Source organism: Pelodiscus sinensis, chromosome 5, assembly GCF_049634645.1.
Source record: "Pelodiscus sinensis isolate JC-2024 chromosome 5, ASM4963464v1, whole genome shotgun sequence".
Classification (NCBI taxonomy): domain Eukaryota; kingdom Metazoa; phylum Chordata; order Testudines; family Trionychidae; genus Pelodiscus; species Pelodiscus sinensis.
Genome location: NC_134715.1, coordinates 76,064,544 through 76,092,243, shown reverse-complemented (window position 1 = coordinate 76,092,243; position 27,700 = coordinate 76,064,544). Strand labels below are relative to the sequence as shown.

At 45.1% G+C, this 27,700-nt stretch overlaps 1 protein-coding gene across 2 annotated transcripts in view; it reads left to right on the top strand.

The window, feature by feature from the left end:
- The first annotated feature begins 6,322 nt into the window (after positions 1-6,322).
- The window catches only part of IRF2 (interferon regulatory factor 2), an 82,110-nt gene continuing 60,732 nt past the window's right edge, over positions 6,323-27,700 (top strand). The window contains exon 1 of one of the 2 annotated variants that reach the window (XM_006130171.4): positions 6,323-6,454. The gene's annotated coding sequence lies outside the window, so the exon portion shown is untranslated. Of the gene's footprint in view, positions 6,455-6,730; positions 6,984-27,700 lie in introns of those variants that run through there. The other variant, XM_075930285.1, reaches the window with a different exon arrangement.

The following is a 27,700-nucleotide window of genomic DNA, read 5'->3' as shown; positions in this document are numbered from 1 at the left end:
ACAATCAGCACTGCCTGCACCAACATCACCGACCTCACCAAAAGCACCGGCAGGCCATCACAGGGACCACTCGATGTGGCTGATTTGGTTAGGTCCTGTGATGGTGTCGCTGGTGTAGATATGAGGGCAGAGTTGGCACCAAGGTTTGTTGCATGGATTGGTTCCTGAGTTAGAGTTATTGTGATGCGGTGTATAGATGCTGGTGAGAATTTGCTTCAGATTGGTGGATTGTCTGTGGGCGAGGACTGGCCTGCCTCCCAAGGCCTGTGAAAGTGAGGGATCATTGTTCAGAATGTGTTGTAGATCACTGATGATGCATTGGAGAGGTTTCAGCTGAAGACTGTAGGTGATGGCCAGTGATGTTCTGTTGGTTTCTTTCTTGGGCTTGTCTTGTAGTAGGAGGCCTCTGGGTACATGTCTAGCTCTGTTAATCTGTTTCCTCACTTCCTCATGCGGGTATTGTAGTTTCAAGAATGCTTAGTGGAGATCTTGTAGGTGTTGGTTTCTGTCTGAGGGGTTGGAGCAGATGCGGTTGTACCTTAGGGTATGTCTAGACTACATGGCTCCGTCGACCCGGCATAGGCAAAAGAAGCGGGGATTTAAATAATCCCCGCTTCATTAAAATAAACATGGTCGCCACGCCGTGCCGACGATAAGCTAATCTGGTACAGTGCGGCAGTCTAGACGCGGATCTGTCAGCTGGGAAAGCCTTTGCCGACCGATCCTGTAAACCTTGTTTTACGAGGCATAAGGGATCATTCGGCAAAGGCTTCCCCAGCTGACAGATCCACGTCTAGACTGCCGCGCTGTGCTGGATCATGTGATCGTCGGCACAGTGCGGCGGCCATGTTTATTTTAATGAAGCGGGGATTATATAAATCCCCGCTTCTTTGCCTATGCCGGGTAAACTAGTTTACATGGCTCCATCGACAGAGCCATGTAAGTCTAGACATACTGTTAGTGCTCAGTTGTAGACAATGGATCGTGTGGTGTGTTCGGGATGGAAGCTGGAGGCATGAAGGTGTAGGCATAGCGGTCGGTAGGTTTCCAGTACAGGGTGGTGTTTATGTGACCGTCACTTATTTGCACCATAGTATCCAGGAAGTGGATTTCTTGTGTAGACTGGTCTAGGCTGAGGTTGATGGTGGGGTGGCAGCTGTTGAAATCATGGTGGAATTCTTCCAGAGTCTCCTTCCCAAGGGTCCAGATGATGAAGATGTCATCAACGTAGTGTAGGTAGAGAAGGGGCGTTAGTGGACAGAGCTGAGGAAGCATTGTTCCAGGTCAGCCATAAAAATGTTGGCATATTGTGGGGCCATGTGGGTGCCCAAAGCAGTGCCACTGGTTTGGAGGTATATATTGACACTGAATCTGAAATAGTTGTGTGTGAGGATAAAGTCACAGAGCTCAGCCACCAGTTGTGCTGTGGCATCATCAGGGATACTGTTTCTGACAGCCTGTATTCCATCTATGTGTGGGATGTTTATGTAGAGAGCCTCTACATCCATGGTGGCTAGGATGGTGTTTTCTGGAATATCACCAGAAACAAGAAGACATTCTATAAATATATTAGAAGCAAGAGGAAGGCCAAGGACAGGATAAGCCCATTTCTCAGGCAATGTCTAGACTGCAAGTTTCTTTCAGAAGAAGCTTTTCAGGAAGAGCTCTTCTGGAAAAACTTTTAACGAAAGAGAGAATCTACATAGAAAAGCACAACAAAAAAGTAATCTGCTTTTTCAAAAAATAGCATACACATTGATTGGATGCTATCTCACATTTCAGATGTGATTACTGTGGACAGAGTTGCCACTAGGGCACCTGTGCTTTTTCCTAGAGGCCTCTTCTTCCAAAAAAACACTCTCTTCTACGCATGCCTTTTTTGAAAAAGCTTTTTTGGAAAAAGGCTTCTTCCTCGTAGAAAGAGGTTTACTGCAGTCGGAAAAACCCCTCCGTTCTTTCAACTTTCTGTTGAAAGAACGCAATAGCAGTGTGGATGTAAGTGTAGTTTTTCTGGAAAAATGGCCATTTTTCTGAAAAAACTCTGCAGTGTAGACATACCCTCAGTGAGAAGGGAGAAACAATAACAGAAAACTTGGAAATGGCAGAGGTGCTTAATGACGTCTTTGTTTCAGTCTTCACCAAGAAGTTAGATGATGAAGGCATGCCTAACATAGTGAATGCTAATGGAAATGTGGTAGATTTAGAAGTTAAAATTAAAAAAGAACAAGTTAAAAATTACTTAGAAAGTTAGATATCTTCAAGTCACCAGGGCCTGATTAAATGCATCCTTGGATACTTAAGCTGATAGAGAAGGTATCTGAGCCTTTAGCTATCATCGTTGAAAAATCATGGAAGTCAGGAGAGATTCCAGAAGACTGGAAAAAGGCAAATATAGTGCCCATCTATAAAAAGGGAAATAAGAAAAACCCAGGACACTATAGACAAGTCAGTTTAACTGCTGTGCCAGGAAAGATAATGGAGCAGGTAATTAAGGAATCCATCTGCAAACATCTGGAAGAAAATAAGGTGATAGGTAACAGCCAGCATGGATTTGTAAAGAACAAATCATGTCAAACCAATCCGATAGCTTTCTTTGATAGGATAACAAGTCTTGTGGATAAGGGCAAAGCCGTGGACATGGTATACCTAGACTTTAGTAAGGCATTTGATATGGTCTTGCATGATCTTCTTATCAATAAACTAAGCAAATACAACCTAGATGGAGCTACTATAAGGCGGGTGCATAACTGGCTGGATGACCATTCTCAGAAAGTAGTTAATAACGGTTCACAATCATGTTGGGAACATGGCCAGAGAAGGGACCTAGCCCAAAAACAGGTGCCTGCCCTACTCAGACACTCATACTATTGGGACCCATCTGTTGCTGAGGCCACTGCTATTCTCCAGAAACTGGCATCACTTCTTCCTCCTTTTACCCCTCCTACTCCAGCTGCCACCGAGGTGCTGTGAAGACCGAAGAGCCCGCCCCCTACCCCCAAGGACTGAGAGAAGCCCTACAGGACTCTAAGCACAACACCTTCCACTGGTACTCAATCGCTTGCAGGGAAATCCCCCTCCCCCCAAACATCCAGGAGGGAAATGATGAGTGTGGCGCAATCTCTAAAACCCAGCAAGTGTCTGGCCCCCAAATCCTATGCAAGAGACATCCCAGTTGACCCCCCCAGACAATTTTCCATAACTGTTTCCCTCCCTTGTCAGGGACAGGGGGAGGGAGACAGGCAAAAAGGCAGGTGCAGAGACATTAATGCTTGATTAGTACTCAGAGTCAGACCTACTGAGTGTTCATCTGTAGTTCCTTTTTTAAAACTTCACCTTTATGGTACCTGTGCAATGAAAATTCGTTTCCTCACTCAGAAGTTCTGAAGGCATTGCTTGTCATCCCTCGGTTTCTTAAATGATATGATCCCAACTTTTGTTTTAAATGAAAGCTGTGATGGTGATATGATCACTTGACTCCAGTAGCTGAGACTTTAAGGAAGATACCAGATATTGAGAGATCGGTGATAAAAATTGCAAGCATTGGCAATGGTACAGTGAGTAGCACCAGATGTTTGTATTTATTGAGAATTCTGAATTGAATTTTGTAATCCTAAAATTGTCAGATCATATTGATTTTACAAAATCTTGAGAGATCACAGTCTCCTTTGGATAAATTGACTCACCAGTGACAATTAATAAAATAATATAATAATAACAATAATAAATATCTCTGTTTCCTTTCCCTTCTTAAGCACTACAAAATGATTATGACTACAACATTGGCCCTCAGCAAGTCATGTGAACCAGTTTTAGTAAATGCCTAGATCCTAATATATGTGCTCTAACTGTGGCCTCAGAAACTGTCATTTGTTACTGTTGTCTGAGAATAAATATTAAATTAAGGTACTGCAATGGTCCAGAGATTCCAAACATTACTCTGAGAATTGCTTTCTTTTAATGCACCCATGATGGAAGGCCCAAACCACAAGGAAGTCAATGGGAATCTTCAATTAATGTTAGTGGATTAGGCCTCAGGAAAGCAACGGTTTCATTCTGTGTAACTGTAAAGATTACGGAAAGATGAATAAACATACTAAACCAGCTTGCTTTCTGTTTTCAATGGATGGGCCAAATGATTGTCATTGACATTGTTGCCCTTTCCAAAAAAAAAGGGAAGATTTCCTTTTTTCTATATTATTACATATAACAAGTATTTTACATGCCAGCAAATTGAAACTAAAATCTTTTAAAGATAGATCATTCTGTAAACAAACTGAACAAGCATAAGCTGAATATTGCATAAGCTCATCAACATCACTGTTCTCCTTTTCCAGAATGAGTTGTTTGAGCCAGTGCATAGGGATTTTTCACCTCATGGATGAGCGGCAGGTCATTCATATTTTGCCTTTTTATTTTTATTTTATGATTTACAATACTGTGCTTTACACAAAAAATGAATATGATTTATGAATTCAGACTCTCCTGCCAATCTTGAAGATCAGTCATCGAAAGATGCATGCACATCAAAGGACTTACTCACATGTGCAAAATTAAGTAAGGGTGTAAGGATTAGTACTCTAAGTTGTCTTCCTTTTGGATTGTGGCCTATGTTTTCAAGAAATACATGTCATTCTAATTACTATGGGTATTTCAGTGCTCTGATTTTACCATCAGATATTTATTTTTAGGGCTCCCATTGCTGTAGCACCTGAACACATCACAGTCTAAAATATTGAAAATCACAACACCTCTCGGAAGCAGGGAACTAATATCATTCCCATTTTACAGATAGGAGCTGAGACATTATTCCAAAATAACATAGGGTGCACCTATACTGCAAGCAGTTACTTCAACATAATTTTGAAATAATGTTGAGCTGGTGGACTTCTTACTCTGACTCCTGTAACCCTCATTTTATGAGGAATAAGGGAAGTCCAAGGAAGAGTGTTCTTCCTTCGACATACTGCTGTGTAGACAATGTGAAAAGCTGAAATAAGCTAGCTGAAGTTGCGTAGCTTATTTCAGCTTTAGCCCTGCTATGTAGATGTGCCCAGAGAGATTAAGGATGTGGCTACACTACAAAGAGTATGCCTGTATAACCTGCTGGTACAGATATAGAATACATTGACAGGAGACAATTTACTGGTATGGGAACACCATCTGCCCAAATGCCATTAGCTATTTGCCCAGAAGCCCTCTTCTGTGTCAGCATAATTGTATCTATATTAGTGGTTTAGTCTGCAAAGGTGTGTCACTATAGTGTGCATGTTTTTCACCCTTGATCAATATAGCTATACTTGTATACATTTTAAATCATATAGAAACTCTGTGGTGAAGCTGGAAAATGAGTCCCAGGATATTGTTCTAACCACAAGACTATATATTTTCTGACACAACATACTGCAAAGACCTGAAGAATCCTGAGGTTAACTCCTTTAAAGCATTACTCAGCTCCATCTGAGCAAAGATGTGTGGGATTGGGACTCTTGATGGGAAATATATATTATTTCAGTGACAAACAAAGTTTTGAATACAGACTAGGAAGGATTGAAAATGAAATAATGATTTTCAGATGCAGTGGTCAAACTGCATATAAAATAGATAAAAAATAGAGTATGTGGTGGCCATCAATATGCTGGCCAACTGCTGCATAACATCTTTGCATAGAAGGAATCAATGTAGTGGTAGCTCAGTACTGCATCGTGTTGTCAGGCCTACAAAATTTGTGGACTTATTTTAGCTTCAACCCTTCCATACTGACTTGGCTTATAATTTAGGCCCATTTCTTATATACTTGAGACACTAGGATTGTTTTCCATACCATTTTATTGTCAGCACATAAGCTTGTTCAATTACAGCACATAAGCTTATTTCCCTTTAAACCTAGATTTCCATAGAGCTCCCCTCTCCCTCAGCAAAAAAATCCAACAACATTCCACCCTGGAAGAGAACAATCTGCCAGTCACTTTAATTGTGGATTTTTTTGGAGGAGGGAAAAAACATGAAGCTGTTCTCTTGTCTTTAGTTTTCTTTGCCCTGTAACAGAAAGCTCTTTCTGTCTCTCTGCCTCTACACATCACATGCTGCAGCTCGCTGCCGCTGCTGGAGGGAAGTGAAAATGAAATCGACTTTTCCGAGAAATGATGAAAGCGGCTGTGTCTGCCAATGAAAGGCTGCGGTAAACTTCCGCACCTCTCCCATCTCGGCTCCCACCCCCCTCTGCACAAACAGGCCGGGGAGAGGTGGGGGGAATTTCCAAGCCTCAGCTCCTCGCAGTTTCCTCTCCTTGTTTTGCTTTCGATCTGGACTCTTCTCAGCCAAAGCAGAGGGAGTAACTTTTAGTTTTGCTCCTGCGATTATTCAGCTGGGTGTTTTCATTTCCATTTTGCATCCCCTGGCAACAGCGTTAACCTTGAGGAATTATATAAATACCGTGAATAACATATTAAACAAGGTAATTTTTTAACTACTACTGTATCTGTATGTGGATTTACACAAATGTTTGGCAAACAGGAAGTGCCTGCTCTCAAATAATATTGATTTAGAAAGAAAAGGTCAGCGTTGTATGGATCATATGATTTTAGGTGAAGCTGCTGCTAGGGAGAGGAAGGTTAATTTCACTTTTACATTTGAAAAGGCTGAGAGGGTGATCGCCTGGAAGGACATGTGTTTGTCTCGGACCGTGTGGAGACCAACCGTGTGCCCAGATCGGCAGGGTTTAGGCTTTGAATTTATTTTGGGTCTAATGGGGGGAGAAGATCAACAACGGAAACAAAGGAGGGAAGCGTTTAATTCTCCCGCTGTGACAGATGGGAAAGGGAGAGCTGGACGGGAGAAAAAGACGCCAAACAGCGCTGAGGGGACGGAAAAGCAGCAACTTCCACCCCCGCGGCGCGAGGCTGGCCCGGCGGCTGCAGCACGCGGAAAGTTAATGGAGTGGCGGAGCTGAGCGGGGGTGGCGGGGCTGCGGACATTTCCTGCAGGTGATCAGCTCCCCCTCCCCGCAGCGCGGCCGGTGCCGCTCGGGCGCGCTGCTGGGGGCTTGTACCGAGCGAGCAGCCGCGGGGAGGGCAGCGGCTGCGCCCGGGGGCGAGTGACCCCTTCCCCGCCCGAGCGGGGGAGCGAAAGGCAGGCGGGGCCGGGGCACTTGTTGCGGGCCGAGGCCCCGGAAGGGCGAGGGGCGAGTCCCGCGGGCTCCTGCTTCCTGTGGGGCTTGGCGGCGGCTGCAGGCCCGAGCGGGGGCGCATGGGCGGGAGGTGCCGCGGGGGGGGGGGCGCGCGGAAAGGTGTCAGCCCCCCCATGCGGCAGGCCGCGTTGCTGGTTATACGAGCCCCAGCGCTTCCTCCCCCCCCCCGCCAGTCAGTGACGGAGCCGCCTCTCGCGCCCAATGGCGGGGCCCTGCCGCGCGCCGCTCGCTGTCTTCGCCGCCAGCCGTCGGGCTCTGGCTGGGAGCGCGCGCCGCTGGGGTTCCCCCCCCCCCCGGCGGGGCCTCTGCTGCGGAGAGACTGGCCCTGGGTGACCCCTTCCCCGCCCGCCGGGGAGGGAGACTGTGGCCACTGCGAGTGATGCCGACAGGCCCTGCCTGCAGGCCGCGTGCTGGAGCCCGGGCCTGTGCGCGCTGCTGCTGCTTGTTTGTATTCCAGCGGCATCGGCCCCGGCTCCGGGCTTCCTTCTGCGCACTGCCCAGAAACAGAGAGAGAGTCTCCGCCCTGGGTACTGACCCACCTGCGTGCGCCGGGCCTCCAGCAGAGTTTGTGCTGGCAGCCGAGCAGCCTTTTTTATCCTCGAGTAGCTCGAGCTGCACTGGAGGGGAAGGAGCCTAGTATTTGCTTGCTCGGTTCTGCAGCGTCGGGAGCCCTGTTGTGACCTGGTCTCTAAGCTGGGCCTGTAACATCCCTGGCGTGTGTGCGCAGGGGATATGGGGCTTTAAACAATAGTGGCAGATGGTGGGGTGCTTGTACTAGGGCTCCCAACCTTGGTATGTTTAGTGGGAAATTTTTAAAAAAATCTCTTCAAGGTATTACTGCTAATCCGTAGGTGTAGTGGTAGGAAGACTTTCGGGGACCTTTATTAATGTGTTGAGTGGAAAAATGGTGCTTAGTAGTATATGGAATACAGACTTTCCTTGTTAATTCCCCCAATAAGTTTACAATCTAAGATGCCCATTGACAAGTATGAGTCATTGTCCCAATATAAACAACAAGCAAAATGTCTTAAAAACAGGGGTCTATATTACTATCTTTAATAGCTTCAGAGAGTTCGTCTGTAACAGGAAATCTTAAAAAACAACAAATAGTCTAGTAACACCTTAAAGACTAACAAAACATGTATGGGAGCGGAAATCCATCAGCCACACACAGAAACTCACACAGGTCCAAACAGACCTGAACTCCAGTATAAAGAGGGAGAAAAACTTGTTGAAAGTCTATGGGTCAGGTTTAAAGGAGCAAACAGCAGTGATGTTGTGGTTGGTGTCTGCTACAGGCCACCGAACCAGGTGGATGAGGTAGATGAGGCTTTCTTCGAACAACTGAGCGAAGCTTCTAGATCGCAGGCCCTGGTTCTCATGGGGGACTTTAATCACCCTGACATCTGTTGGGAAACCAATACGGCAGTACACAGGCAATCCAGGAAGTTTTTGGAGAATGTTGGGGATAACTTCTTGGTACAAGTGCTGAAGGATCCGACCAGGGGCCGTGCACAGCTTGACCTTCTCCTCACAAACAGGGAGGAACTAATAGGGGACGTAGAGGTGGGTGACAACCTGGGAAGCAGTGATCATGAGATGGTAGATTTCAGGATCCTGACCAAAGGAAGAAAAGAGAGTAGTAAAATACACACCTTGGACTTCAAAAAAGCAGATTTTGACTCCCTCAGAGATCTGATGGAAAGAATCCCCTGGGATGTTAACATGAAGGGGAAAGGAGTCAAGGACAGCTGGCAGTATTTTAAAGAAGCCTTATTGAAGGCACAGAAAGAAACCATCCCGACACGTAGCAAGAGAGGCAAACCTGGTAGGAGACCGGATTGGCTTACAGGGGAAATCCTTGGTGTACTTAAGCACAAAAAGGAAGCTTACAGAAAGTGGAAACTTGGACAAATGACTAGGGAGGAGCTTAAATGTATAGTTCGAGAAAGCCGGGGGGTTATCAGGAAGGCGAAAGCGCAAATGGAGTTGCGACTGGCTAAGGATGTGAAGGATAACAAGAAAGGTTTCTACAGGCATGTCAACAAAAAGAAGGTGATCAGAGAGGGTGTGCAGTCCCTAATGGATGAAGGAGGTAACCTAGTGACAGAGGATGTGGGGAAAGCTGAAGTACTCAATGCTTTCTTTGCCTCTGTATTCACGGACAAGGTCGGCTCCTGGACTCCTGTGCTAAGCGACGCAAGATGGGAAGAAGATGGACAGCCCTTGGTGGGTAAAGAACAGGTTAGGAACTATTTAGAAAATCTAAACGTACACAAATCCATGGGTCCAGACTTAATGCACCCAAGGGTACTGAAGGAGTTGGCAAATGTCATTGAGGAGCCTTTGGCCATTATCTTTGAAAAGTCGTGGAGATCGGGCGAAATCCCGGATGATTGGAAAAAGGCAAATGTAGTGCCCATCTTCAAAAAAGGGAAGAAGGACGATCCAGGGAACTATAGGCCGGTCAGTCTTACCTCGGTTCCTGGAAAAATCATGGAAGGGATCCTAAAGGAATCCATTTTGAGACACTTGAATGAGAGGAAAGTGATCAGGAATAGTCAGCATGGATTCACAAAGGGCAAGTCGTGCTTGACCAATCTGATTAGCTTCTATGATGAGGTAACTGGCTCAGTGGACATGGGAAAGTCAGTGGATGTTATATACCTTGACTTTAGCAAGGCTTTTGATACGGTCTCCCACAATATTCTTGCCAGCAAGTTAAGGGAATGCGGATTGGATAAATGGACGGTAAGATGGATAGAAAGATGGCTAGAAGGCCGGGCCCAGCGGGTAGTGATCAACGGTTCGATGTCAGGATGGCGGTCGGTTTCTAGTGGAGTGCCCCAAGGTTCGGTTCTAGGACCGGTTTTGTTCAATATCTTTATTAATGACCTGGATGAGGGGATAGATTGCACCCTCAGCAAGTTTGCAGATGACACTAAGCTAGGGGGAGAGGTAGATACGCTTAAGGGCAGAGATAGGGTCCAGAGTGACTTAGACAAATTGGAGGATTGGGCCACTAGAAATCTCATGAGATTCAACAAAGACAAGTGTAGAGTCCTGCACTTGGGACGGAAGAATCCCAAGCATAGTTACAGGCTGGGGACCAACCAGTTAAGTAGTAGTTCTGCAGAAAAGGACCTGGGGGTTACAGTGGATGAGAAGCTAGATATGAGTCAACAGTGTGCCCTTGTAGCCAAGAAGGCTAATGGCATATTAGGATGCATTAAGAGGAGCATTGCCAGCAGATCCAGAGATGTCATTATTCCCCTTTATTCGGCTTTGGTGAGGCCACATCTGGAGTACTGTGTCCAGTTCTGGGCCCCCCACTACAAAAAGGATGCTGACACATTGGAGAGGGTCCAGCGGAGGGCAACCAAAATGATTAGGGGTCTGGAGCATATGACCTACGAGGAGAGGCTGAGGGACTTGGGTCTGTTTAGTCTGCAGAAACGAAGAGTGAGGGGGGACTTGATAGCAGCCTTCAACTTCCTGAAGGGAGGTTCCAAAGAGGATGGAGAGAGGCTGTTCTCAGTAGTGACAGATGGCAGAACAAGGAGCAATGGTCTCAAGTTGTGGTGGGAGAGGTCCAGATTGGATATTAGGAAAAACTATTTTACTAGGAGGGTAGTGAAGCATTGGAATGGGTTACCTAGGGAAGTAGTGGAGTCTCCATCCCTAGAGGTGTTTAAGTCTCGGCTTGACAAAGCCCTGGCCGGGTTGATTTAGATGGGATTGGTCCTGCCTAGAGCGGAGGGCTGGACTTGACGACCTTCTGAGGTCTCTTCCAGTTCTGATTCTATGATAAGGGGATGGTTGGATGAAATAACATGATCTTGGTAACTAATTGACCATTCATTTCCAGTTGGAAATAGGTCAATGGAGGGATGATAGGAGTTGCTATAGGGAACTTTCTGGGTGTCTGGCTGGTGAGTCTTGCCCACATGCTCAGGGTTTAGCTGATCGCCATATTTGGGGTCAGGAAGGAATTTTCCTCCAGGGTAGATTGGCAGAGGCCCTGGAGGTTTTTCGCCTTCCTCTGTAGCATTGGGCACAGATCACAGCTGAAGGACTCTCTGCATGTTGGGGCCTTCAAAGTATTGGAAGGCTTCAATATCTGAGACATAGGTGAGAGGATTATTCTAAGAGGGGTGGGTGAGATTCTGTGGCCTGCATTGTGCAGGGGGTCAGACTAGATGATCATAATGGTCCCTTCTGACCTTAAAGTCTGAGTCTATGAGACATTATCTTCCTTTCCAAGTAAATGTTTTGTTAGTTTTTAAAGTGCTGCTAGACTATTTGTTGCTTTTTATTATATTAATACACTTTTTTAGGTTAAGATTTTTCTAGCTGTTTCTGAGGTGTAAGAAGATGCTTGTAAAATCAGCTCTAGATAATCACATTGGGTTTGTTTTCTGTTGTGCATATTGGAATTGTGATCTGAAAGGATAGCGATATGTAGTAAAACACGACTAAAAATATTTCTCTCATGCCCCATTCATAAATAACGCACTAAGGTACCAAGTTGATCCACCCAAGAAGTTTCCTAGTATCTGTTTGGGAGCCTTATTGATGCCAGCAGGGTTCTGCATAGGCACACAGTACCACCCACATAAATCAACTTGCAGGCCTGAAGTCTTAATATTTAAAAAAAATACTCACCACACTTGCACTACTTGAAGTTTCATCCTTCAGCTGGTATTGATGTTTGAAATGTGTTATTTATATTAGTTGTCGCTAAGCACATTCTGGGTGATGTGCGTAGGGCAGTGTTTCCCAAATGGTGTTCTGCGGAACCCCGGGGTTCCGCAAAGTAAAAATAAGGGTTCAGCGAGAAAATTTCATTACAATAACATTTAATGATTTAAAAAATATTTAAGCATTTATTAATTTGACTGAAAATAATTTTCATTTGTGTTTGCCACAATAAGTGTCTCTGTGTGATGCCAGCTTAGCCAGAGAGTGGGGACGATGGTGTCACTACTCAGTGCTGATATCACTACTAGACTGCTATTAGGGGTTCTGCAAAATCTTTAGAGTTTAAAAGGGTTCCGTGGCCAAATAAAATTGGGAAACACTGGTGTAGGGTCTGATTATTAATCCAAGTGAACACCATCAGATTCAGGGCCATGTCCTGGACACTTTTCCCAAACAAAATTCCCTAGGAAAAGTGTGTGTGTGTGTGTGTGTGTGTGTGTGTGTGAGATAGAGAGAGAGAGAGAGAGAGAGATCAAATTTTGAGTCAGAGGAGTCACTGCTTTCAGGGTCAGAGTCTACAACTTTACTCGTTCTTAGTATATGATGTGCAAAGATTTTTAGATTGCAGTCACTTAGATGTATTAAGAATTGTAATCTAGCACTCCAGTTTGTTGAGATGAAATATCAACTTGTAAATTTAAATATGTTTAAAATAAATCTATTAATAGTTCTGCATAGTGTACCTCTTGAAATAAATGTTTAACTTAGTACAACAGAAAGAGAATTGACCACTGCACCAACATTTAAATTCACTGTAATGGGAAAAATGATGACATAATTATGAAAGCAGCAGTTAAGATTCAGAGTCTCTTTGAGACAAATCAGCATTCTGAATGTGAGTCTGAATCCTTCCCCTACTATCAGATGTTGCTTAGGGCATGAACAAGATTTGTCTATCCTGGACTGCTCTTTCCATGTCCTCTATGTTTTTAAGTCCAATAAATTTACACTGTGAATATCCTTCAATGAAGGTATTCTTTTGATTGGCCCCCTCCACTTTATCATTCATTTACATTGGCATAAAGCAACAAAAGAGCTGAGTGTTGAGTTTGAGAGCAATGGCTTTCTTGATACAATATTCGCTTGAACTAGCAATGGTTCATGTTGCACTCCACCATGCTGCAGTTTTGTAACCAGGAAATAAACTCGCAATAATAAATGGTATATCTTCCTTCTCTATTCATCTGTATTCGTTTCCTGCAAACATGCATATATATATAGTTTTAAGCAAACCAGTAATCTTATCAATGACAGTGGAGTACTCATGTATAAAAGTAAGCATGTGTGTTAAGTGTTTTTAAGACCATAACCCAGCCCTTGAGCTGTTTAGACCTTCAGCACAAAGTTTTAAAGTACAGGATGGTGTCTGCTTTGAAAATTACTACAGATACCTGGCGGTAGGCACAAGGAATCAGATTCACTAGTACATTCTAACTGCTTTGCAGCACTTCAGTTATGCAAAGCTGCTGTTAACCCAAATTAATTGACCATCAATCAGTTAAATCGGGTTTATGACTGCTTGGTGTTACTTAAATGCATAAGCAGCTAGGTCAGTGTTTCTCAACCAGTGGTACGAGTACCCTTAGGGGTATTTGACAGAAGTCAACTTGTATGACAAGACAACTGAAATTTGGAGAAAACTGAATTTTTGTTTCAAGTTTTACAGTGCTTTATTATTTTTGTACTTTTTACACCCAAAAATTTCATTGCCCGCCTGGCTACAATTAAGTTGTTTAAACAAATGTTTTGCAATGGTAGGAATAAATTTTGTGTCTGAAAACTATAGGTGCTGGAGGCACTTATAATTTTTTTTAAAGGGGGGAACTTAAATTTTTTTTTGAAAAAGGGATACTTTATTAAAAAAAAGATTGAGAAACACCAGTGCTTTTTTTTGTATAAATAAAGAAAGTGCCGATACTATGGTTTTGTTGTGCAAAAAAAAGGACCGCCTGAGAGTCGCGGCCCCTTTAGTTGCCACGTGTCCCGAGTGGGCTTCCATCCAGTGTAGCAAGTGCTCCCAAAAAAAGGTGACGGTAAACTGTGCTGGTGCGTACCATCACAAAAAAAGCACTGAGAAAAACTGACCTAGGCCATATTGGTGAATCGGACTCGTAGTGTATTATTAGTGTATTATTTTCTTTATCAAATGTTGCAGAAAGTTTGATGAAAATACATTTTGAATTCAACGTTGTGTATGTCCACACTGGTGGCCTAGTGCTGAGGTATGCTTACATAGTCTGAGAAGAGGAATTTACTGTGTGACTTGTGGTCACTCAGAACAGTTCTATTTCAGATTTTGAATAATAAATATCCATAATGAACTGATTGTAAATAAGCCACTGACTAAGAATTATTTGTAGAAATTGTTCAGCAAACAATTTCTGAGAACAAATCATTTGTAAGAAATTTTTTTAGACAATTCCAGGCAGTACGCAACTATGTACTGATACTCATGATAATAATAAAAACTTAATTTGTTTCACGGACAAAAAGCTCAAATACCGGACTGTCCGGTTCAAAACTGGACACCTTGCAACCCCATGTGGCCCCAACTGAGAATGAGACACTCCTCATGTTCCCCTTGCTATGGGGAGCCCAGGCTAGTATATTTTGTGTACTCCAGCCCCAAAGTAGGTGGAGGGGGGCTGGAGCACCAGTGGGCTCCCCAATGCTAGGGGAGAGCCCTGAGCCTCAGGGACCAGATCTAGGCAAGCCAGTGGCCACATCCGGCCCCTGGGCCTTAGGTTCCCCATCCCTGACATAGAGAAATGGGAGAGCTCTATGTGCTGTGGCCACACTTTCAGTTTAAAGCGCTTGCCACAGCGGTGCCTTAAACTTTTAAGTATAGACAAAGCAGAGATGAAAGTAAGCAGGTGTGCCCAGGTACGCAGAGCTGGGCACAGATGACTCAGGTGTTGCAAAAGTCAGCAGGGAATTATTTAAAGAGCTGGCAGGGACCCGGTTGCAATAGGACAGTACTGTACCTGTAAGAAATTTTAAGTTACTTTCACCGATGAGACAAAGTCTTCATATACACATTGCAGTGTTTACTTCAGTGCTGTATGAGTAGACTTGGCTTTTGAAATTTTCCCTTTCTACAGCAAACTTGCCTGCATTGAGTAGGTGGCAGACCGTACTTTAAAGATCACTTGTTAAATTGTAAGAATGAATATTCATTTGAGCAGACGTGAATCAAATTAAACCTTTTTTAAAGGATCATTGTTGACTTAAATTTGATCCAAACATTACATTTTGTAGAAACAAATTTTTATAAACGTTGTCCAAAAATATTTTTACTATAAACCAAACCAGAAAAAAGAAAATTAAAAGTTTTTTAAAAAAACCTTTCCCTGCAGCATCTGAAATCCAAAGATTTTTCAATATTAAAAATCTGAAAACAAAACTGAATGTAAACAAAATTGAAACTAATCATAAACAAAACTGAAACTACCTCCATTGGCTTTTATTTTCCAGACGACAGAAGTGAAAAAAGGAAACAGAACATAACTAGCACAAACAAAATTGGGTTTCAAAATGGTCATTTTTAATAAATTTAAAGTCATATTAGGTGAATATTTGTGTGATTTAACTGAATACATGATAAAAGAATTAGAGAAATTGCCATCTGAATAGTTTGGCCAGGGTAAGTTCTCTCTCACCTGAAGGTATATGCAATTGTTCATTGTACAATACAATATTACAAGATAAGTTGTTGAGATGTGTGTACCAGTATGTATTAATAATTTGTGGATGACTTTTTTTTGAAATGCTAAAATAAAATTTTACAGGGTAAAATGATAGTAGTCGTGTCATTCTGATTACAGAGAGCTATTTAAATAGTTTTATATAACTAAAATATATTCAGAATTATTGGTATGTTGAGAATGGAGTAGTTAATATGATTGATAACAGTTTCAGTTGTGGAAACTGGTTCAGATCCAGGCTGGCTCAATAGTAGCAAATAATATTTTTACATCAAACGACTGCTTGCTTCATAACGTGAAATGAATTGAACTCAGTTTTGTATGGACTGGTGTTCACAACAGAATACTTACCATCACATCAGGAACTAATTAGCATGCTAGCTGGGGTCTCAACAAAGGGGCAAAATTCTGAACAAACGGGAGCCCTGACTTAAGATGTGGTCCTTCCAGGTCTATCTTGAAGGACAATGTGGGGAAGCTTTTATAGCCACAGATTATGTTGGAGCTGTTCTGTGGATAATCAGAAGACTTCCGTTTCCCGTGATTTCAGACCGATGGCTTTGAGATACACTAAATTCAAACACACCAAAATTAAATTCTTGGCATGCAAAGAACGTTCTGGAGAGTTGAGATTTAGCAGAAAAGTGAATGAAAATGAATCTTTTTAAATTAGATTTTTTCCTTATCAGATTATAAGTAAGGAGGGAATGGGTAACGGCTAGATGGTTACTTGTGAGCAGCCCCCCTACTGTGGCCTGCCGCAAGTGGAGAGCTGCTCCAGCCCTGCTGGGCTGCTGTGTGGAGCCACCAGCTGGCAGCCCACTCCACCAGGGATCCTGCTTAGTTGCTTAATTGATTAATTGGGATTTTACATCCCTAATTATAAGTGTAAATAAGTTTGGTGATCTTGATTTAATTAAATGGAAATTTGCCATGCACAGATAATCTCTAGTTAGGAAAGTCTCAGACATCTAAATTAAAAAATAGAGAACACCGTCCTTCATTCTGTATCAGTGGAAAGAGCCATTGTTGTTCCAACAATTGGGATTACATCATATGGTCTGAGTAAGAGACAGTATTGAGTATTTCATATTTGATGTTTCCTTTAATGCAAATCTTTAATTAGACTCCTGAAAAGAAGCAGTTTTCCTATGAATTTCCGAGTAATTTCATTTGACCCGTAGCTTTGTAATAAATGCACTGGTTAAATATGTCTTTTGTGTACACATCTGCTTCTTTTGCGTGCTGTTTTTGCAAGCTTAAATAAGTTCATGCGTCAGAAACATTTTCAGTATGTAGTTTGGGTGATTCAAAACATTCCCGGTCCCAATTACGGTATGATTCTGTTTTCATAGCTAGAATGATAAATTTAGAGGTGGAACTCAATGAGCAAGAATAAAGGTATTCTTATCTTCAATAATGAAACTTCCAGACAGGTGTGAAGAAAATTACAGTGCTTTTCAGTTAAGTGAGGTTAATCACAATCTCATGAGCAGACTGTTTGATACACCCATGTGGCTGGGCATTGGTGGTCTAAAGATAGGAATAAAGTCTCAGAGGAGTGGCCGTGTTAGTGTGTAACTAGTCCTGTGGCACCATAGAGACTAACAAATTTATGAGGTTGTGAGCTTTTGTGCATAAAAAGATGAAGTGAGTTTTTCCCACGAAAGCTTATGATAGGGATGTTAAATTTAGATTAATCAACTAATTGAATAATCAATAGAATTTGCATTGACTATATTAGTCGCTAAGGGCAATTCTGCCGGCTCTTGCTACATTTCAAAGGCGGAAGCGCTGCCAGTTCCCCACTGTGCCCTGCCCCCCTCTTACGGAAATGGTGCTGGGGGTAACTGGCTTGTAAGTTCCTGCTCCCCCACCTTGCTGCCTCTCGTATAAAGCCGCGGGGCGGAGAGCAACTAATAGTCACTAGTCGACTATCCGATAAGCACATGCTTTTGACTAGTCGCTTACATTCCTAGCTCATGACCTAATAAATGTGCTAGTCTGTAAGGTGCCATAGGACTGCTCATTGTTTTTAAAGTTAGGAATGCCTACCTTTGACAGAAGTATAGGTGCAGGTTAGTTATTAATTAGAATGATAGAAACAGCCCACACCTGGACTATTAAATGAAATCTTTAAGCAAACATTAGACTGTGCTTTAGTATAGAGTTCAAACAGTCCTAGCTGTGTATTGCAGGTAAAGGTATGTTATGTAAACAAAGCCAGTCCTGAGATGTAAATACTGTTTAAATGAGCTATCAGGTTCAGTGGATGGCTAAAGTACCTGGAAACTTCTCCTTTAATTGTGCTTCCACAGAAACTGGCTTTTTCTCTCCTCCAGTCACTTCAGAAATGTAAACAGAGCCTTATTAATTCCCTCCAAGCTGCTACCACTAAGGGGAGATTAAGATCATGGTTTTTTTTTTGTTTTGTTTTGTTATTTTTAAATGTATTTTTATTTCTGATGTGAATAGTGTACTGACTTTGTACTTGGTGCTGGACAGGAGACCAAGAAGAATCAGTCTCTCCTATGAAGAGTTTCAGTTTAAAGTTGCAATTCTTCAGGTGCTTATGCATGTGATTAGTCCCAATGGCCTATTCATGTCTATAAAGTTAAGCAAATGCTTTGTTTCAGAAAAGGGCCTGAAAAACCAGTCACAGAGAAGACAGGATGTACTGGCATACAAGGCCAAATGTGTAATTAAAAAAAGAAGTTATTAACTGAGTTCTTGTGGGCAACACAAAAGAAGTGATTCTTTAAAGGGACTTGAGCCATAACAAAACACTTCCTCTATTTCAGCAGTATCGGAAAATTCTTGCACAACAGTCATAAAATAATCTGTTTGTCAAACATCTCACTAGTCTAAGATTATTTTTTCCCGAGGGTGTGGCTGTACAGTGAAATTGACTGGCATAGTTTTGGCATCTGGAGAGGTGCTGAGCACCTGCAACTTAACTTGCAGTTTTAAAAATACTTAGAGATTGAGAGAGACTGTGGGTAAGGTAGTACAGTACCTTTTATTGGACCAGCTTCCATTTTTGAGAGAGACAAGTTTTGGGCTTACACAGAGTGAGGGATGTAACATAAGGTAGGAAAGAATGCTGCCTTCATAGCATTTTTACATAATTTTAGTAACATGGTTCTTTCCTTTTGGGACCAGCTTCTGCTCCCAGTAAAGTCAGTTGTTAAATTCCTCTTATATTGAAAAGCTTGAGATTTTCCTCTTGGTTGAACAAAATTTCCCACTTGGTTTCTGTATGACAGGGGTGAAATAAATTGCTTTTCCATCTACTTACCACTGGAAAATAATCTATACCTTCTTAAAGTGAGCCCAGACAAGACTGAGGATCAAGGACTTCAAGAGCTCTTCTTTGTGCCTTGCCTGGATTAGGGATGTAAATGGTTAACCGGGAAGCATCACCCTCACTGAGTGACACTTACCCATCCTGGTGAACCTGTGAGGACTGGAGCAGAGAAGGCCATGGCAGGGGGGCTGCTCCAGCCCACCTAGGCTGATGTGCCCCCTCCCTCACCTGCATTTGTTTAATCTTTTGCTCAGTTAAACATAATGTTTAACTGGTTAACTTATTAAACAGGATTTTACATCCCTAGCCTGGATATGAATTCCCAAGGACTTTATCTTGGTTCAAGTGGATGGAAGTCTTGTTTATTTTATGAATCTGTTTTCCAAAAATTTATGATCCTGGAGTGACAGTGGTGAAATTTATCTGTGGTGCTGAGGTACCAGCACAAGAAACAGTGTATAAAGACTGCTCAAAGAGGGCCTGACATAGCAAGGTACTTAAGCATGAGCTTAACTTGAAGTGTATGCTTAAATCAGAGTTCCATATAATTCACGTGCAGAATAAATTTTATGTGCACCAAATCACATGTGGATACGCACCACCGTTAGAAACACATGCTGTTGTCTATAGGTGCTCTGCTAATCAGCTGGGCAGCATTTGATTCTTTCCTGAGTGGCTGCCCAAGCGCTCAGTTTACAGGGAACACAGGTTTAAGTGCTTTGCAGAATTATGGCTAGATAGGAGTTGGAAATGTTGCTGCTGCACTGGATACACCATAGGAAGGGTATTCTTGTTAGCCATGTATAGGCTGGTGTACAGAGGCTTGGAAATCTGCAGTTGCTGTGCAGGGGCTGTAGATGTGATTCCAATTTGGGTAGATGGAGTTCACCAAATCCTCTGCATCTCACCTTCACAGAGTCCAATGACTTGGGCTGTATGCAAGTGGAATGTGTGTTGTTCCATGTTATTATTTTCCTGGTTCATAGAGGAAGATTGTTAGTATATCTGTGAAAGCTGTATTGCTTCATGGTGTTGATTTTATTCCCTCAAAAGATTAGTAAACTGCATTTTGGCAAGTTAAATCCCTTCATTTTGAATTATGACATATCACAAAGCAAGTTGAGATTATGATCTGTAACAGAGGTCCCCAACCTTTTGGGGCTGCCGGGCGCCTCGGGGCAGGGCCACTTACGTGCCGGGCACCTGGGGATGGGGCTGTGCACACGCCCGGGGGCAGGGCCACCTATACGCCGCGTGCCCGGTGCTGGTGCCACCCATGCGCTGCACTGCCAGGGCCGGCACCGCTCCTGTGCCACACGCCCAGGGGTGGGACTGCCCGTATGCCACATGCCCAGGGCCAGCGCCGCTCCTGTGCCATGTGCCTGGGGCGGGGATGCCCATATGCTGTGCACCAGGGGCCGGAACAGCCCAGGCGCTGCATGCCTGGGGCCGGCGCCACTCCTGTGCTGCATGCCCAGGAGTTGGCAGTGCCCATGCGCCGTGCACCCAGGGGCGGGGCCGCCCATATGCTGCGCGCCCAGGGTGGGGCTGGCCCTGATCAGTTGGCAGGCGCACAGAAATGGCCCGGCGGGCGCCATGGCGCCTGCGGGCACTGCATTGGGGACCACTGATCTATATAGTGTAAATATTAAGGGTGAAATCCTGATTATGTTGAAATCAATGGGAGTTTTGCCACTGACTTGAATGGGGCCAGGATTTCACCCTAAATAGTTTAACATTTTAACATTACAGGCAGTCCCCGAGTTACGCGGATCTGACTTATGTCGGATCCAGAGTTACGAACGGGGTTTTTCTCGCCCTGGAGGACAGGAGGGGCGGGATGCCCAGATGCGCCGCGGTCCCGCCGCCCGCATCCTCCGGGGTGAGAAAAGCTGCTCCGCGTCTCCCTGGTCTGCTGTGGGGGGAGAGTCCCCCACAGCAGACCAGGGAGACGCGGAGCAAAGCCGCGGAGCACGTGGGCAGCGGAACAGTCCAGATGCGCCTCGGAGGACGCCGGCAGCGGGACAGCCGCGGCGCGTCTGGGCTGTCCCGCTGCCCGCGTGCTCCGCGGCTTTGTTCCGCATCTCCCTGGTCTGCTGGAGACCAGCAGACCAGGGAGACGGGGAGCAAAGCCTCAGAGGATGCCAGCCAGCGGGACAGCCGCGGTGCATCTGGGGTGTCCTACTGCCCACGTGCTCTGCGGCTTTGCTCCCCGTCTCCCTGGTCTGCTGCTCTCCAGCAGACCAGGGAGACACCGAGCAAAGCCACGGAGGACCCGGGCGGCGGGACCGCGGTGCGTCTCGGTCCGCCGCCTGCGTCTCCCTGGTCTGCTGGGGGGGGCGCAGCTAGTGTGTCCCTCTCTCCCCCCCCCCCCCCAGAAGACCAGGCTTTTCTCCGGACGCCTTGGGCAGAGCAGCTTGGGTGCTGCTAGGTTGGTCCAGTAGTGCCGAGGAGTGGCGCTGCGGGACCAACCGGCAGCGCCCCAGCTGCTCTGCCCCAGGCGTGCCCAAATCAGCCGCTGCTGAAACTGACCTGCGGCTGACTACAGGAAGCCCGAGGGAGAGTTGCTCTGCCCCGGGCTTCCTGGAATCAGCCGCTGATCAGTTTCAGCAGTAGCTGACGTGGGGATGCCTGGGGTTCTTAAGTTGAATCTGTATGTAAATCAGAACTGGCGTCCAGATTCAGCCTGTTGAAACTGATCAGCGGCTGATTCCAGGAAGCCCGGGGCAGAGGAACTCTGCCTCGGGCTTCCTGTAGTCAGCCGCTGGTCAGTTTCAGCAGTGGCTGAATCTGGACGCCAGTTCCGACTTGCATACAGATTCAACTTAAGAACAAACCTACAGTCCCTATCTTGTACGTAACCCGGGGACTGCCTGTACATTTAAATATGTGCTGAAGCCAGGTCTTTGTAAGATGTAAATTGCTGTAGCTCTGTTGAAGTAATTTGATCTACTTTTTCTGTATTATATATGATTTAATGCTAGTGGAAGTACTTGTTTTAGAGAACTGGAGAGGAAGAGGTATTCTGTGTGTTTTAAAATTTGCAAATGTAATGATGTGAATGAGTCTTGTAGCTGGGCTGTATTCAAGCAGGGTGGATTTTTTTCAAGACATTTTAAGCTCTGTGTCAATCCAAGAGCACCTTTGCTAGCAATGACTGACATCACTGTAATATAACAGCTCTGTCTTTGCTGGTGAGAGAAAATGAGGCTTTGCATGGAAACCAAATGGTAGAGTTTGTTTTGATATTTAATATCTGTAACTCAGCTAGAGTGTGTTAATATTCTTTAGATGGGGCAAGGATGCTGTTGTGCTATTGGACTGATGAAATAACCTTAGTATAGCGTTGGAGTCTGTTGGTTAACCTTGTACAGTTTCTAGGACATCTCTATCCTGCACTCTGTTATGTATGTGTTTTTTCAATATATGCGTAGGATATGTTGCCCTTCACAGTCTTTTGAGGAGATGGGAAGATTTGGGTGTTGGTTTTATTTTTTTTCAAGGAGAATTGTTTTTCGAGCTTCCTTTGCCCTTTTGGTATATATATATATATGTGTGTGTGTGAAAGAGAGCTTCCCTTCACTTCCATTTACCTTGCATTTCCAGTTTTGATAGCTGTTAAAATCTTGATACCATTGTGTGCTATTCTAAATCAGTCTGCAGTGCTTTCCCTTGATCACTGATAATCCCCTTAGCAGTACATTTTTTTTAAATTTAGGAATAAGGGAAGCAGAGAAATTATTTGGCAGGCTGATTCTTTATTAAGGGCCAGATTATGTCTCACGCTAGGAATTGTCATGGGTCAGCCACCCTCCCCCCACATGGTTGTATTAGAGTTACCGGTATCTTGGATTCTTGGGTTACTCTTCTGTGCAAGCAAGCAGGATGGCAGATAAATGAGGAAGTAACGTGCACCGTTTTCTAGGTTGCAGGTAATGATTTGTTGGTGACGGTATGAAGAAATATAATCCAGGTTTGTTTTGCTGCTTCTGCAGTGTTAATAAGAATAAGAATCAGGAAAAATATATTTGCATTGCTGCAGTGAGGAGTTAGAACATGGATTACACCAGTGTTTCCCAGGTGGTGCTCCGCAGAACCCCGGGGTTCCGCAAAGGGAAAGTAAGGATTCGGCAGTCCTAGGGGCGGGTGTGCCAGGCGGTTGCCCAGGGCCGCCATCTTCAAGGGGCCGCTGGCTGCCATCGTCTTGGGGGCGAGCCGGTGTGTTTTATTTTTTGTTTTTTGTTTTTGTTTTTTCCTTGATAGTTTTTCCACCTTGATTTATTTATTTATTTATTTATTTAGGTCTAGCAGTTTCCCTTGGCGGTTTTTTTCTTAAAAGGGTTCCGTGGCCAAATAAAATTGGGAAATACTAGATTACGTACAGTGAGTGACTCTGTAGAGGAGAAAATGCCACTTGTCAGGGCAGAACTACATATTTAAACTAAAAAGAACCCAGAGTGTGGGTTCCTTCTATCAGGAGTTATAATGAAATCACCAAAGGATTCATGGTGTTTCCTCAGTGCATTTTCGATAACGTATCAATAATGTTCCGCAATAAGACAAGAGAGGCACTAGCAGTGGTTGAGATAAATAGACCAGATAGCACAGTTTCTGCCTTCAGTTTTGACCTCTTTTGCTCAACAATCCAAGGTCTTTTGGTTTAGATTGTTTACTTTCCTTAATCTTATCTCTGATTTGACAGTTTCAGGAACTTCAGACAACTTCTCTAGAAATCTTAACCCTTGCAAATCTAAGAATGGGTACACCCAGGAGCATACCCGATTGACAGTGCTGTCACTTATTTGTCCCATGCTGCTGGTTACATGATATATCGTTTTTCAGTCTGTTGGCAGTGTTGTAGCTGTGTTGGTTCTACAATGTAAGTAATACAAGGTGAATGAGGTAGTATCTTTTATTAGACCAACTTCTTTTGGTGGACTCTACAACCTTTCACACTACACAGCTAGCTGTTCATCAGGTCTGAAGACGGAAGCAAAGTGTTGTCAGTTTTACATTCTGAGATGATTTTCTTTCCCACTGAAGGACAGGTCATTAATAGGTAATAGAGGAGAGGCAGATCAGGATGGGAGCACTGGCTTATACCTGTATCTAAAGTTGATATATGTGTATTTTCATCTTGTTGGTTTATTCAAGAAAAAGCCTGTAACTTGACTATTGCACAAGATGCAACTTCTCAATTCTTTGCTGAAATACTAGCACTACAGAGGAGAGGAGGCTCCTTTTATTAGAGGTTTTTAGGGTAGGGGGAGACTCAAATGACTTGAATTGTATAATTTAAAAGAGAATTTATATGACAGTGTATGCAACAAAATCCAGATTTATAACTTTTAAATACCTCTTATCCAGGTTAGGGAGAGAGCCCCCTTAAAAGCTGGTCCCCCCATCTCTGCAGGGGGCAGGTGAGTAGTGGGGACTGGGGGTGAGCCAGGAATCAGCTGAGGACTCTTAATACATTTAAAAATCAGAAGCTCAGCAGGGGAGACCCCGCACAAGCATGCAGTCAGCTGTCCCGGCTTGTGCTGGGTCCCCTCCTGCTGTGCTTAAGCCTTTTAAATGTATTAAGAGCGTGCTGGCTCATAATACATTTAAAAGGCAGAGCATGCAGCGGGGAGCCCCAGGCAGGCTCTCTTGCTTGTCCTACAGCCTACATGCTGCTCAGAAAAGTGTCTGCAGAGCTGTTTCTCTTTCAAAACTGTGATCCCGGAGAAGCAGGGGGAAGACTTCGCCCCAGCAGAATCCCATTGGTCAGTTTCTGGACAGAACTGGCTAATTGGAGCTGCCTGTTCGAATAACAGGCAGCACATGAAGTACCATGCCCCTCTCCCCTCCGGCTGAGTTATTCACACAAGCACATGGCCCTGTAGCCTGTGCAGGTGCAGGGCAGGCAGGCAGGCTGTCTGGCTGAGAAATATTTTAAGCTCTGCAAGCATTTAGTTCTGCAGGCAGGCAGACTGTTTGGGCTGCTGGCTGGTAAGTCTCCTGGCCAGAGCCTGCCTCTGGTATCCACAGCCCTTCCCTTCCCCAGCCCTCTGTCCCCCTACTCAACATACCCTAACCCTCTGCCCCTCTCCTGCACCTATACCCTCTTCCACATCTGACACCCCAATCCCCAGCCCCAGATCACAATCCCCTTCTATGTTAGGTCATAAACTAAACCCCTGCACCCCACTCTCCTGCCCAAGGTCACAATCCCTTCATGCCCCCTAGGTCGGGGGGGGCAACCTGTGGTTCTTGAGCCACATGCGGCTCTTTGCTCACAGAAATGCGGCTCTCAGGATTACAGCTCGGTCGGAGCCGCATGCCCGCTTTGTGCACGCACCCCAGTTCCTGGAGGGAGAGGTGTGTGGCTGTGGCGGTGGCAGCTCCTGTGAGACTGAGGCATTGGGTTAGAGTGGGAGAGGGTTGGGGGTGCCTGGCTCTGGGGGAGGGATGTGTGGCTCTTTGCATTACTATGCTCAACTCTTTTAGCTCAGGGGCTGTGTCTACATTGGCATCCCTTTCCGGAAAAGGGATGCTAATGAGACACTTCGGAATTGCAAATCCGCAGGGGATTTAAATATCCCCCACAGCATTTGCATTTACATGGCTGCCGCTTTTTTCCAGCTCGGGGTTTTTGCCGGAGAAAAGCGCCAGTCTAGACACGATTCTCCGGAAAATAAGCCCTTTTGAAAGTAGGAATAAGGGATCTTCCGGAAAAGGGCTTATTTTCCGGAGAAGCGCGTCTAGATTGGCGCTTTTCTCCGGCAAAAACCCCGAGCCGGAAAAAAGCGGCAGCCATGTTAATGCAAATGCCGCAGGGGATATTTAAATCCCCCGCGGATTTGCAATTGCGATGTGTCTCATTAGCATCCCTTTTCTGGAAAGGGATGCCAATGTAGACACAGCCTTCGTGTCTAACTGGTTGCATGCATCTGACGAAGTGGGTCTTTGCCCACGAAAGCTTATGCTCCAACACTTCGGTTAGTCTATAAGGTGCCACAGGACTCCTCGCCACTTTTGCAGATTCAGACTAACACGGCTACCCCTCTGATAATTAATTTGCAGATTTACATATTCATTAATCAAATGATGAATATTCAAATAAGTTGTTTCTGGTCCTCCCAAAGCCCCCAGTGCCAGCTTTAGCAAAGCTTTTGATATGGTCACTCACAATATTCTTCCCCTCAAGTTAAAGAATATGGATTGGATAAATGGAGTGTAAGACAGATAGAAAGCTGGTTAGACCAGGGTTTCCCAAACTTTTTACTTTAGTTGGAACCCTTTTTTTTAGTACTGTTTTTTTCAGCCCCAAAATATAAACACATAAAAAACAAACTGAGAAAATACCAGACATATAACATGTCTGGTATTTTCTCATTAGGTACGTTTTATTATTACTAGATGTATCAGTTTGTAGTTTCGAACTGCCTGGCTGCTAAATGTGCTCAGACTGCATGAGTGTGTCTACCAGCCAGCCAGTTCGCAACTACTCGAGGGGGTGGGGGCACAATAGAATCCCCAGGCCGGACTCACTCGTGCTTTGCGGGGGGGGGGGGGGAAGCGCCCCGAGATCTACATATGGCTGGGTCAGTCCTGCTCCCCTTCCCCCGCTCTCCCCGCTGTGCCTCTGGCCAGCCCCATTTCCCCCAACTCCCTCCCAGACAGCCAGTTCTCCCCTGCTTCTCTTCCCAATCTCCCTTGGCCAGCCCTGCTAACTGGATCCGGCCCTGCTTCTGGCAGCCACTCCCCCCGCCCCCCATCTTCTCCAGCCAGCTCCCTACCCCTGACCTTGCGCCCCCCAGCAGCCCTGCTTCCGCCGGCCCCCCTAATTTCTCCCGGCCAGCTCGGATGCCCCAGGCAAGCCCTGCTTCTGGCAGCCGTTTCTCCCCTACTCCTCCCGATCTCCCGGCCAGCCCCCTGCCCCCCCGGCTAGCTCTGCTTCCGCCGGCTGCCCCCTGCCCCAAATCTCCAAAGCCTGCCTCAATTCCCCTGTTCAGTGCTGCTTCCGGTGGCTGGCTGTCCCCTCTCCCCCCTACCTCCCCTAGCTATGCCTCTGCTGGGAGCCGGCACATCGGGCTGCCGGTTATGCCTAGGCAGGCCAAGGGCTTGGCGGACCTGGTGCCACACAGGCACTCCGGGAGCCCGGAACACCCCGGCCACCACGCTGAGGCCCGGTACTTTTTTCCTGCGGCCCTGTACTGGGCTGCGGCCCATAGTTTGGGAAACGCTGGTCCATAGGATAACCTACCTTTTTATTAGAGTAATTCTATCCCATGGGAGATCTTTTGTACTTAGAAATGCAGTGGGTGTTTTCTTGTTATCTTCCCTGGTTCAACAAAGACTGCTCTGAGATCTGTGATGAACAATTAATACACAATTCATTTTTAAAAATAAATCTGGACTAAATGATTGAACCTAGTTTTTCTAATTTTGAGGACAGGCCAATTCACAATAGTTTCCACTTTCCAGGGATCTGGGTGGATTTGGCTTCTGCCTGTCCCAGTGGTTCTCAAACTGTGGTCCACGGCTGCCTTAGAGGTGGTCCGCAGTTCGAGCTCAGCCTCCTCTCTTTATGCTGCAGGGAGCCCATGCTGGCATCCCAGCTTCACGGTGGCTATAAGGCCAGAGCACCAGCTTTGGCTTCCCGCTCGGAAGGCGCACAGGGAAGTGTGTTTGTGTTTGTGTGTGAAGAAAGCCCCAATCTTCTGTGCTAGACCCGGCTAGCAGAAGGGGACAGAGCAA